Source organism: Meles meles, chromosome 15, assembly GCF_922984935.1.
Source record: "Meles meles chromosome 15, mMelMel3.1 paternal haplotype, whole genome shotgun sequence".
NCBI lineage: Eukaryota > Metazoa > Chordata > Mammalia > Carnivora > Mustelidae > Meles > Meles meles.
Window position 1 is genome coordinate 73,146,130 of NC_060080.1, and position 12,917 is coordinate 73,159,046.

Genomic DNA, 12,917 nt, shown 5'->3' on the forward strand with positions numbered 1-12,917 from the left:
TAAGAACTCTTATACTCTGGTGCCCCTCTATAAACAAATCGTGGATTCCTGTTTTAGCAAAACATCCACCTGCTTCTCAGGGAGCAGCTGCTTTTTTTAAATAGGTGTGGGTTAGCGTCGAAGGGGGAGACACGTGCTGGCGGGTTTTATTTAAGTTTAATAAGTGAGTTCTACTGTTACAACTGCATTTTTGTTTTCACTTACTAAAACAGACATCATAAGGCATGTCACTTGCATAAATGGAATTGTCATATGGACTTCTTGCAGAACTCGGTCATAATTTAGTGTTAATAAGATGAAGCCAGAATTCATGCTAGCATTTAGCTTGTGACCTTGACCTCAAAGACATCTCATTTGTTCTGTGTATATGCAGTTTTTCTTTGATACATTATAGTGCTTTATTTTGTAAGTTCTAGTTAATAATAGACATGGTATTTTACCAGCAGAGAGATTCCTAGTGTTTGAGCTCCATCCTTTGAGCCTGCCCCATTAGCAAAAACACTGTTTCTTCCATTCAAATGGCTTCCAAAATAGCTGAGTGCTTGACCGACCCCAGAGTGCTACGATAGAAACCCATAAAACACCACGTAAGAACTTGGGCTAGAAGTCACACTAAGCCCATTTACTAGCTACTTATTACAGGCTAGAACTTAATCTCTTGCAGCTTTTTCCCTGTCACAAGAATGGAAATAATAATAATGATAGATGCATATCAGTTATCTATTAACATAGCAATGCATAACCACAACCACCCCCAAAAAGTGTTTTAAAGCAACATCTCTTTATTATCTCTCATCTATGAGTTGATCCATGGAATGGGTCTGCTGACCTGGACTGTTTGCCTGACCTCAGCTAAGCTCACTTAAAAGTAACCACATTGGAGGGGCACCTGGGTGGCTCAGAGGGTTAAGCCTCTGCCTTCGGCTCAGGTCATGATCTCAGGGTCCTGGGATTGAGCCCCGCATCAGGCTCTCTGCTCAGCAGGGAGCCTGCTTCCCTGTGTCTCTGCCTACTTGTGATCTCTGTCTGTCAAATAAATAAAATCTTTAAAAAAAAAAAAAGTAACTATAATGGGGCACCTGGGTGGCTCAGTGGGTTAAAGCCTCTGCCTTCAGCTCAGGTCATGATCCCGGGGTCCTAGGATCGAGCCCCACATCGGGCTTTCTGCTCGGTGAGGAGCTTTTTCCCACCCCCTCTCTGCCTGCCTGTGATTTCTGTCTGTCAAATCAATAAATAAAATCTTAAAAAAAAAAAAAAAAGTAACTGTATGTAGGTGGTAGGTCAGCTGGGGACTGGCTGCTGTCGACCATCCCAGCTGAGAGGACAGGTCTCCACCAAGTGGTGCTCATTTCCAGCAGGCTAACATAGGCTTGCTCTGACGGCAGTCCTGGGGGTTCCAACACAGACAGCTCAAACTTGCAAGCCTCTTGAGACCCACACCCTGAATTAGCACACTGTCTCTTCTGGAACATTTTATTAGCCAAAGGAACTCACGGGGTCAGCCCTGATTCAAGAGGTAAAGAAGCACACTCCCTTTTGTTAATGGGAAAAGCTGCAAAGTCACAAAATAAGGTGTGTGGATACAAGGAAGCACAGGGAATGAGGCCATCTTTGCAACCAGTTTAAAGTATGTAAAGAAGTTCTACCCACTGCCTGTCACATGGTAAATGCTCATATTAGTATTAGTTGCTAGTGATACTCTGACCCTAAATTTTGATCCACGGTAACTGGAGTTAGTAGGTCCAATGAGCAACACTGGGCCATCGTATACCTCAGCTCTGATGAACTAAGGGAATAAAAGATTAGTTTAACAGAACAGAATCTATAGGACATGGAATTTCCTCTCCCTTACAGGAGCTGAGAAGGGATCTGAGAAAGAATCAAGGTTGCTCACTCCTGAGTTAAAGTCAGAGGCAGGACCGGCTTCACTGGCATGTTATCCATGCAGTCATGCAGGGCTCCACCCCAAAAGCACCCCACACCCAGAGGGCCTCCCACTAGGTTTGATTCCTTGCTTCCACTGTCGTGAAATGCTTAAACTTTTTTTTGTTTTAAATACAAAGGGTCCTGCATTTTCTTTTTGCACTGTGCCCCACAAATGCAGCCACTCAAGCTCTGAAGTCAGGGTGATGACCTCTTCTAGTTTTAGACCATGGAGTCCTGACTCCCTAAATGCACTTTGCTATACTGTCTGCAGAAACTAACCTGGATTAGGCATGTTAACAGTGGAGGCAATATAGGTTAACAGAGAAGGCGTGGACCTAGAATTAAAAAAACTGACTTCTGACTTCATCCTCACCCCACACGATTTACTCTTGGACCAATTGCTAGACTTCTGAGATGTACTTGTATAGTACCCTCAAGTGAAATTTATATATGAAAATATTATCCAAACCACGAAGTGTTCAAAAACATTAAAAAATATACTGAGTATTTTGTAGGATGATTTTTTCTGACCAACCCAAGTCTACCAGTCCACTCTCAGGAAAAGCCCACCACGGGCTGAAAAAGAGTTATGGTAGCCACTGAGAGCTTCAGCTTTTGCTTGCACTGGTTGTCATGAGTTCAAAAAGAAGAGGTTTGAGAAATGCCTTTACATTTCATGGAGCAATATAGATAAGAAAAAAAACTATATATGATGGCAGAAGGACAGGATTCCGGTAGGATACAGATATTTATTAGGTAGATAGCAATGTACCTTCCCTAAGCTTCAGTTTCCTTACCTGTAAATAGGGTGGGTTGTGAAAAACAGTTAAGACTATATCTGGGGGCGCCTGGGTGGCTCAGTGGGTTAAAGCCTCTGCCTTCGGCTCAGGTCATGATCTCAGCGTTCTGGGATCGAGCCCTTCATCGGTCTCTCTGCTCAGTGGGGAGCCTGCTTCCCTCTCTCTCTGCCTGCCTCTCTGCCTACTTGTGATCTCTCTGTCAAATAAATAAATAAAATCTTTTTTTAAAAAAAAGACTATACCTGTAAAAAATATCTTGCAAGTTGTTTCTCAGTATACAAACTATAATTATAGAAACAGCGGTGCCTGAGTGGCACAGTTGGTTAAGCGTCTGACTCTTGATTTTGGCTCAAGTCATGATTTCAGGGTTGTGAGTTCAAGTTCTAAATTGGACTCTGCACTGGGCATTGGAGCCTGTTTAAGATCCTCTCTCTCCCTCTGCCTGTCTCCATTTCCACTCACATGCACATGCTTTCTCTCAAAAAGAAAAAAAAAATTACACAAACATAAAATTATTAGTGCCTGTTACCCAGTTGGCTTATTTCATTCCTTCTTTTCTTCTTTCCCTCCCAACTGCCATCTTCCCTTCTTTTTCTCCCTTTCCTTTTAGAAAAAGTCTGAATGGAATATGGCAGCCACAGAGCCTTCAACAACAGAATAAAATAACATTAGGACATGCAAAGGAATCCACAGGTGGATTGCCACTCACATACATGTAATGAAAAGCATTCCTGCAGAGGATAGGTCCAAAAAGGAAACCACCTCTTCACATGTCTATTCCATAATGTTTGATAATAACAGCATGAATAGTAGCCAGAATGGTGGGCTGGAAGCAGGTGAATAAGGGATGAGGAATCATCACAAAGTTTGAAATCAAGAGATCCAGAATTAGACTCAATATTGGCCTTCGCCTTTTGGTCAACACCATTCACTCTTATAAATAGGGACCCTCAGCCCTCCCTCTAGGGGGTGAGAGCTAGGGAGGAACTTAGGAGGATGTGGGCATGGAAGGCACAGCCCCAGTAGGAAGGAATGGGAACTTAGACAAAATAGAGGGGCCAGGCTATTACTTTGATTCTGGAAGAAGCTAAAAATCTATGCCATCAGTCATCAAATCCAGCACCCCCCACCCCATGTCCTTTCCTCACTCAGAGATGTTGAGTGGTCCCCACTCCCACCTAGCTCCCCCATCAAGTCCAGACAAAGCCGTAGGTGACTGATTCCAGACACATCCTTTATAAGAGCATGTTATTGTTCTCAGAGCATTTGAGAAAAGAACTTGTCAGCAATTTGGACAATGACAAGTCATTGTCAAAGTAGCCTCCTTGATTACTCTGAGAAAAATATTTATGTAACTCTACAGTGAGTAAAATTCTTTCACATCCGCTGCCATGCATCAAGAAGGTAAGAAATTAAGAAGAAGAGTGGTCCATCTTAAATCTTCTGACTTTATTGCTAAAGGTGGGCTATTACCAGCTGCACATACTTCCTCCAGATGTGGCACATAGTGACCCTGGGAATCCCAGAAACTGCATTCCAAAGGCATTTCTACCAGTAATACTTCTATTTGGGGCTCAGCCTGTGGCCCTTTGAAAAATTTTCAATACTGATAAGGGATATAAATTAGTTGGACCTCTAATCTGAAAGAGTCCATAATGGAAACAAAGCCCAGTTGAGCTTCTTTCTTCTTCCATGCTTATTTGTGTCTGAGCAGCAGTCACAATGACCTCACAATCCAGTAGCCAGGTAGAGGTAGATGGCAACGATTTCAGATATTCTTTGGGATGATGAACTACTTGCTTCAAGGCGAAGAAGAAACACAAAATGGATGAAAGAATCCAGAAGGGACCAGTAGGATTGAATACTTGTTTATTTCCTGAAGCCAGGATAAATGTTTATCATCACAGCCACCAAAGCAGGAAATTACAAGGGGTTAGAGGTAAGTTTCCATTTGACTGGAACATCCTCATTCTCACACACACATACACACACACACACACACACACTTAGAAATGTTGTTTTGAAATTTTCAGCATTGATTCCATTTCATGCTGATCACTTGATGGCACAGAATTCAAGACAACTGGAAATCAACGTTCTTCATCACTGCCTTCATACTTCACTGAGGAACCTAAAGTGGTTAGGAAAAAAAAAAACCTCATGAATAAAGATATGTACTTTGACTAGAAGAATATACATCACAGGATTCATCTGGGTGCATTTTTTAAGTCAATATTGTATTTGCAGGCAATATTTCTTTCTTTACTGCTCTGCCTTCCTGGAGCTGACCTTTTGTATATGAAAGATTATCTATTGATCTGTAAATAAGGTTTACACAATATTCTCTTGCCTTTGCATCCTGTCAATGTAATTCCCAGGCAGCTGGGTGTTGCTCTTTACTTCTCAATAAACCCTAATTCCATCTTAGCAAACCCTTCCCACAGCTGGGGAGGGCCGCTCCCCAACTGACAACCATCTTCTCCTCACATGCAGGCTTGTTAGACCCTCCTTAGGATCCCTGTTAGCAGTAGCCACACCATCTGCCTTCTCCAGCCAGGGCTAATTCCAGGGGAGTCTTCACTGGGACTCACCCTAGCAAGTCCGGCTGTTTCCTCCCCATCCCTCCCCTAAGTCCCTCACTCTCTGGTCTGTATTCCTCTTTCATTTCCTTTAACAGGAGTAATGAAAGTAGCTTCTCTGATTATAAAAGCTGAACAAAATGTCGGACCTCTCAAAGGACAGATGCTAGGGACTCAGAAAGCCACAGAGTAGTACCACCTGTCTGGGCTCAGGTGTTGGCTCCTGCTCTTCTTGGTTGTGTGACCTTTGGTAATAGCTTACTTCTCTAAGTCTCAGTTTTCCTTTCTATAAACCAGGAATAACATGACCTGCACCTCTGTTTTGTATGAAAGAAGTTACTGAGAACAATGACCAACACTTAGAAAATTCTCAGTAAGTGTTAACAATTCTTATTAAATCCTTGACCCGGTCACTTATTAGATACGAAAGCTCACAGAGGAGACGTCATCTCTTTGTACCACAGTTCTCCCCTATGCTTAATGAAGACAAAGTGATACCTACCTTTTGAGATTGTTGCAAGGATTAATTTGCTGAGGATGGTGACAGTAGAGGTAATGGTGAATATTCTCCCACTCCAGAATCCCAAAGTTTTTGGAAGCCTTTTTAACTTTTCTTTTGGAGAGAATCCACTGACCAGCATTCAAACGTGGAAATACATCACTTGTGCTTCTCAAAGGAAAAAGGCATCCTTCTTACTGAACTCCTGACATATCCAGAAAGGTCCTTCCAAACAAGCAAAACTGCATTACCCTTCAGAGTTCCAATGGAGAACTCTTGACCTCTCCTTTAATGTTTACTTTCAATACTCGTTGTCCACAAGATCTCTTGCCATCTCCACAAAAACTAATTCCAGTTCTTCACATCACAGCTGGTTAGATAATGCTTCCCACTTTTAAGCCGATTTATAGTTTAACACTTTTTCTCATACTTTATTGCATTTGAGCTTCCCAGCAACCCAAGAAGTAGGCAGGGTAGTAGAAGTCCATGCATTTGCAGCAGTAGGCCGGCCTCGCCTGTAGGCCCTGAGTACGTGGCTCTCCTCACAGGAATGTGCAATGGCCCTACAAACTGGAGTATTCTGGGTGTACAGCAAAGGCTGGCTGGCTGTTCTGATGAGAGAAGGACCATATGAGTGTTCATTTTTAGAAGTTATGGCAGCCATGTACATAGTAGAAAGGATCGTTGCCTGCCCTTTTCTCCTCCATCATTTTGGATGCCAATTGGCCAATAAATAAAAACTCATTCATTCAGTCTTTCAACAATCATTTACTAGGGTCCTACTATATTCTAGGCTTTGTAGTAGTTATTGGATATACAAAAGATGCCAAGACAGATGAAGCCTCTGCCCTTATGGAACTTATATTCTAGCTGAAGAGATAATGTTCAATAACGTTAGGTGGTGTTAGTGGTATAAAGAAAGATAAAGTAGGACAAGTACAGAATAATGTTTTAAAAAGGTGGTGGTTGAGAAAGGATGGAGGGGATGGCCTTGTGAGAGAGACAGGTGACATCTATGGACGGATCTCAAGGAGCTCAGTCTTTTGTGGAGAAATGCTAGCTAGCACCCATTAACCCCTGGCAATAACACATCTATGTGTAGAGCTGTGTGGTCCTTGTCATAAACAAGAGGACTGACCCCATGCTTCAGGATGAAGGAGTCAGGGTAAGTGTCCTGTGAGTAGGCCGCACTTAGCTGCAACCTAAGGGGTAAATAAAATTTGGAAAGATAGAAAAGAAGGAATTGCCTGTGGGGGGGCAGGGTGAAGAGATGAGCAAATACATAGAGGGCACAAGGATCATGAAACAGGCAGAGGAGGGGGAGAAACTGAGTCCCAGCTAAAAAGAAGATAACACTGAAGAGTAGGACTGCATTAGGATAGACTGGGTTTGGTAAGATTAGGAAAAAAGAAATTAAGGCAGGGGAGTTCAGGACTACTACCATAGTAAAGAATAAGCTGTAAGAGATTTTGAGCAGCACAGTGACAAGATGACAAGGGTTTGGACTGTGAATTGACCAGGAGAGGAGTACAGACATACACTCAAGGGAGACCTGCTAAGAGGCAACTGCTGTAATCCAAGGGTGCAGTAATGACGGCACCTGGAGGACTGGGGAGGCCTGGTTTACTGGGGACATATTTCCAAAGAAGAATCATTGGTATGTGATTTACCTCTAGGTGCGACATGGACCCAAGTGACTGAAATGATTTTTGCCCCTCACTTCCAGTAACCCCCAAAGCCTTCCTTCTCCCATGCCCCTCCTAAGCACCTCACACATAAAACCATCCTACAGATGGGACCAGAAGTCCTTTTACACAGGGGCTGGTGCTTATTGGAAAGAAATTATTAGCTATCTCCCTGGCTGTCAGCACTGTAAGGATCTAAGGATGTTGTCATGGCGACAAAAATGGGCACAATGGAAATTATACAATTGCTTCTTTTATCAGTTAGGTGTCTAGCAGAGCCAACTACGCCTGCCATTGTCAATGCTAGTAAAATACAGTCAGGTTTTCCTTCTGAAATGCTCAAGTTCAGGATGAGATTTCAGCCTGAGCCTGTCAGCTCAAGGAGGGCAAGAACCTCCTCTTCACTGAGGGCCTGATCATCAAGGAGGTGATGTTTTCATACTGCTCACCTCCTTTCCTCATTCCTCTAACCTGTTCACTGTGTTGTCTCCTACAAGAAGCCCAGGGCTTTTCCATCAGCAAGACTATTCCTTGATCCATCAGGGTACATCAATATGTTCAGGGCTTGATGTTCTTCTTCCTAGAAGAATTTCTGTTTTTAAAAGAGAGGCCTAGACGAGGCAATGTGAAACCCAAGGATTGATAATGATAGACTTCAGCTATGGAGGTATCTGGAGAGAGAGATAAGTCCCAAAGGACACTCCAATAGCACCGAGGCAACCATACTCAACCCATGTACAGAGTCTCTGAATTGTTTTTTTCATAGGATAGAGTTTCTTGTGAAGTAGGTGTGTCCTCATCTCATTTTTTTTTAAGATTTTATTTATTTGACAGGGAGAGAGAGAGACAGTGAGAGAAGGAGCACAAGCAGGGGGAGTGGAAGAGGGAGAAACAGGCTTCACACTGAGCAGAGAGCCCGATGCAGGGCTCAATCCCAGGACCCTGGATCACAACCCAAGCCGTAGGCAGACACTTAACGACTGAGCCACCCAAGCACCCCTCACCTCATTAATTTTTAAATAAGCCATGTCGGTCATCACCAGAAGTCAAATGGACAGACAAGTCCAGCGAGGGGTCAGAGACAAATCTCAGAAGAGCTGTGTGAAGCTCAGCCTTGATTCCTTCCTCAGTGCTAGCACAGCTCCCACTTCCCCCAACAGTGATGGCTGATCCTTTCAGGACTCAGTTTCTTCATCCGCACAATGGACATAATATGCTTAATGAGGTAAATGAGAAAAGGAAACTGGGGGCACCTGGGTGGCTCAGAGGGTTAAAGCCTCTGCCTTCGGTTCAGGTCGTGATCCCAGGGTCCTGGGATCGAGCCCCGCATCAGGCTCTCTCCTTGGTGGGGAGCCTGCTTCCTCCTCTCTCTCTCTCTCTCTCTGCCTGCCTCTCTGCCTACTTGTGATCTCTCTCTGTCGAATAAATAGATAAAATCTTTAAAAAAAAAAAAAAGAAAAAAAAAAGAAAAGGAAACTGGACTACACATCCTCTAAGATCTCTTCTAACTCTCAAGTCTAAACTGTGATCTTCACAAATCTGGGGCTCCCAGTGTTGACGCTGGTCCTCAGTTCAGCATATTCAGACCCAGCATGAAGCACCTTGTATGGAAGGAGAAATGCTCTCTGCAAGATGGGAAAACAGAGCTCCCTGCACAACACTGTATTTCCCAAACCAGGCTCCTCTTCCCCAGGATGCATGTGGACCTTTCAAGTGCTGAGATCCTCCGGGTACATTAAGAACTTAAAGCAGCTATAGATTTACTCCTAAACTGAGAACAGCAGAAACTCAACTCCTGGAACTAAAGGACAGTCAGAGGATCCATCCCAGTCACTTCGGTCCCTCATACATGAGCACAGCCAACCTCAGCAGACTCCGGGAAACACTGGAAGTGGGGCTGAGGCCTACAAGGCAGACTGCACTGGGCAACAGAGCTGGCCTGGGGGGGCCCGATCCCCAGCAGGGGCTGCCTCAGGCATAGGCAGGAGGAGCGACAAGTCCAACGGCAAACCCTAACGCATCAGGCAAAGCGCCCCCTCCATGCAAAATGAACCCCTGCCTCATCTTCCATCACTGCAGTCGGTGTGGGTAGGTTTAAAGGCTGTTTGTGTCTTTTGCAGACCCTTTTACACTTGCAATTATTCCTGGGAGATGTCACAGATGCTTAAGAAATTAGAGCTAACCCAGAACTCTCCCTAAGGATCGGGGCAGCCCCTGGAGACCAGGATGGGCAGAGGAGGCTGGGGAGGGCAGCAGGGGCAGGCTGGACGATGACAGAGGGAGGGTGACACAAGAGAACTCTAGTTACCAGATTCTGTGCAACTCCAAGGTGGGGACTAGGTTGTCTTCATAGCTAGATCCCCAGGTCTGGGCATTAAAAACAAAAACAAACAAACAAAAGAAAAAGAAGGCACTCATTTTTCCTTATAGAGGATGTTGGCTGTGCAGCTCTCATGTACCTGGTTCTCGCCTCCCTCTAATAGGTGTTGAGGGACACACTTTTCCCTTGTTGCCCTCATTTATCTCATCTGCTTTCTCTTTCCCAAGGTGTGTTCGTAGGCTGTCAGCTACCAACAAAGACATGAGAATGTAGGCATGTTCTAGTGGAAAGGCCCCACTGCTCCCACACTCTACACATGCCCATCTGGGCAGATGACTTCCCCAGACAGGGGTTACAGAAGGAACACAGCCCAGGGGACTCTCCAGCCAGCAGATGAAGTGGCTCAGGACTAGGGAGCAATGAAGTGGTAGAAAATGCAAAGTAAGGGATTCTTCTCCGGGCCTCCTCAAGGCATGGGGTCTGCGCATAGTAGGCTCTTTATGAAAATGCAGGTCTGGGGCACCTGGGTGGCTCAGTGTGTTAAGCCTCTGCCTTCAGCTCAGGTCATGGTCCCAGGGTCCTGGGATCAAGCCCCGCGTCGGGCTCTCTGCTCAGCGGGGAGCCTGCTTCCCTTCCTCTCTCTCTGCCTGCCTCTCTGCCTGCTTGTGATCTGTCAAATAAATAAATATTAAAAAAAAGAAAGAAAGAAAATGCAGGTCTGAGTTTGAACCTGTCTGTCTGGGTAGGGAAAGGGAAGGAGCTGCTGTTTTTAGAGGAATATCTGAGGCAATTCAGAGTATGAACGCCAAAGTGACTAATGCTCTAAGGAAGAATATCTTCAGTGGTAGCAGACATTACAAGAATGTTCTGTTGTGGTTTAATCATGAATTTCCTCATAGCGAACACCCCACAAAAAAAAAAAAATGCTGAGTTCAGGAGGCAGTGAGCGCCTCCCTCACCAGTTTGGGTTTCAAAGCTAGCAGTGCAAGGAAGAGAGCAAGATGTTTAGGGGGCTATGGGAAAGAAATCAGGTACCCCCCCAACAAAGGTCACCCAGTAAGGTTTCCCTGGACAAGGAACAAACCACAGGAGTCAAGTGGACACAGAGTCAATCACTCATCAGGACACCAAGAAGAGCCACAGACCCAGGTTCCGCTACTGTCAGTGGGAACTTGTAAGCAAGCAACTAGACACCTCTGGGCCTCGATGCAATGAGGAGAGAAACCATGTTCCTCTCTCCTTCTAAATGTTGTCGTAGAGAAGGAAAAAGCAGGGAGAAGACGAAACACATAGGAGACTGCTTTTAAAGGTTTAAAGCAGGAACAAGAGCAAGAACTGCTAACTGGAAGAGGTTCTGATGGATGATACGGGGGCGGGTAACAGGAATCCTAGCATAGAAAGAAAGCATTTGCCTTGGTATAAGTTGATACAGTCTTACAAAAGCCCCGGGAGATATTTTCTGATCACTCCATGTTATGGGTGGTAAATTTGAGGTTCATAGATGGTGACTGAATTGCCCAAACTCAGAAAATGGGATTAAGAAACAATCCTGGGGCATGAAAAATAGGGAAATTAGTATTTATTGAGCATCTATTCATCTCATCGTCCCATCTTCCAAAAATAGTATGCGTGTATCTTGCCCAATTTACAAATGAGGATTTTGAAACTCAGAGATTATGTACTTGACAGAACGGAAGCCAGAAATGTCTGACTCCAACCCAGTTCATCCCACTTTCTGGCACACCACAGCGGGGAAGGTGTAGAGCACAGATGAAGCCAACATAATGTACTCAGTGTTCTGAATACAACATTGACACCTTATTAATGTTTGCCATTTGGAACGTGTGATCATCTACTCAGGCTAAGTCAAAGTGTACCTAAGAAATAGCTTCCTAAATAATTAATGTTAGAAATGAGTTGTGAGGAAGGGTGTGCAAACTGTTTAAAATATTAACTCTTCTGTAACTCCCCTATGTATTTTAAAAGTAACTGCTCGCCACAAATTGGTAGTTTGATTAAAGTTATTCTTATGTTGGCATCCAAACAGGTCCCAAAAGGTTGCCTCTTGGCAATGCTCTATTGGCAGTGAACCTAACTTAGAGAGAACTTTAGGTTTTAAACGTCCTTTATGTAGCCAATGTGCTATAATGGAAAGAACGTCACAGGAAAGGCACAGGAGCCAGAGTGCCGAGTTCAGATTCCATCTCTTCCACTTTCTAGCAGACAAGCCAAGAGAACAGAGGCTTCAAAACTTTCAGTTACTTGAAAATGGAGCTAATACTACCTTTCTTCTAGAGCGTGGGCAGGACTAAAGGACTTCAATACAGGAAGGCCTTTAAAATGTTGCCTAACCCTTGCTAGGGTAATTGGTAAGTTTTAACTATGATTCTTTCTGGCTTGAGTCTAGAAATCTGAGTGGTTTTTTTTATACTGCCTGTGAGCACTGTAAGATGAGAATCATAATCATGCTCATCTCAGAAACTCACTGTCAGGTCACATGCGATAACATACAATAGCTTTGTCAATCATGTATGCTACAAGGTGTAAGGCAAGGGCTTTTCCAGTCTTCGCTGCTTCATCAGAGAGAGAGGCCCGGGTCAGAACTGTGACCCATGTAACCAGCCTGTAGGACTTCAGTTACTTCCCCAAGAGCAGTCCTCTGGTCTACGGCCGCTGTAGCCAGCCTCTCACTTGGCCTGAGTCAGACACTGGCCACTATATCCCCCCAAGCAGGAGACTGCTCTGAAACGACCACACCGTCTTCTTCAAGTTCCTTTCTCAACATACACGAGGCACCCAGCCGTGCCCACACTTGTTCATGGAGGGCAGGGGAAGGGCATATTCACAGTCATCCCCAGAAGCCCTTCTCCCAATGTCTCTACACCATTTTCCTGTTCAGTTTGCATGAGAAGTTAAGAACTATGTAACTGGAAGGTAGCATCTCTCATCCCTTTGTGTTCCAGGTGAAACCAACGTGGATATTCTGTTCCACTGAGATGTGCCCTAGCTAAGGATACAGTGCTCAAAATTGAAAGCACAAAGAACATCAACAGCGACAGCTAGCTGCACAATTAGCGCATCATAAATTTTTTTTTTCATTCAGGCCTG

General features: G+C 44.4%; 1 protein-coding gene across 2 annotated transcripts in view; it reads left to right on the forward strand.

Moving 5' to 3' along the window:
- Positions 1–12,917, forward strand: part of FSHR (follicle stimulating hormone receptor) — a 176,697-nt gene that overhangs the window by 132,456 nt on the left and 31,324 nt on the right. The window lies entirely within an intron of this gene.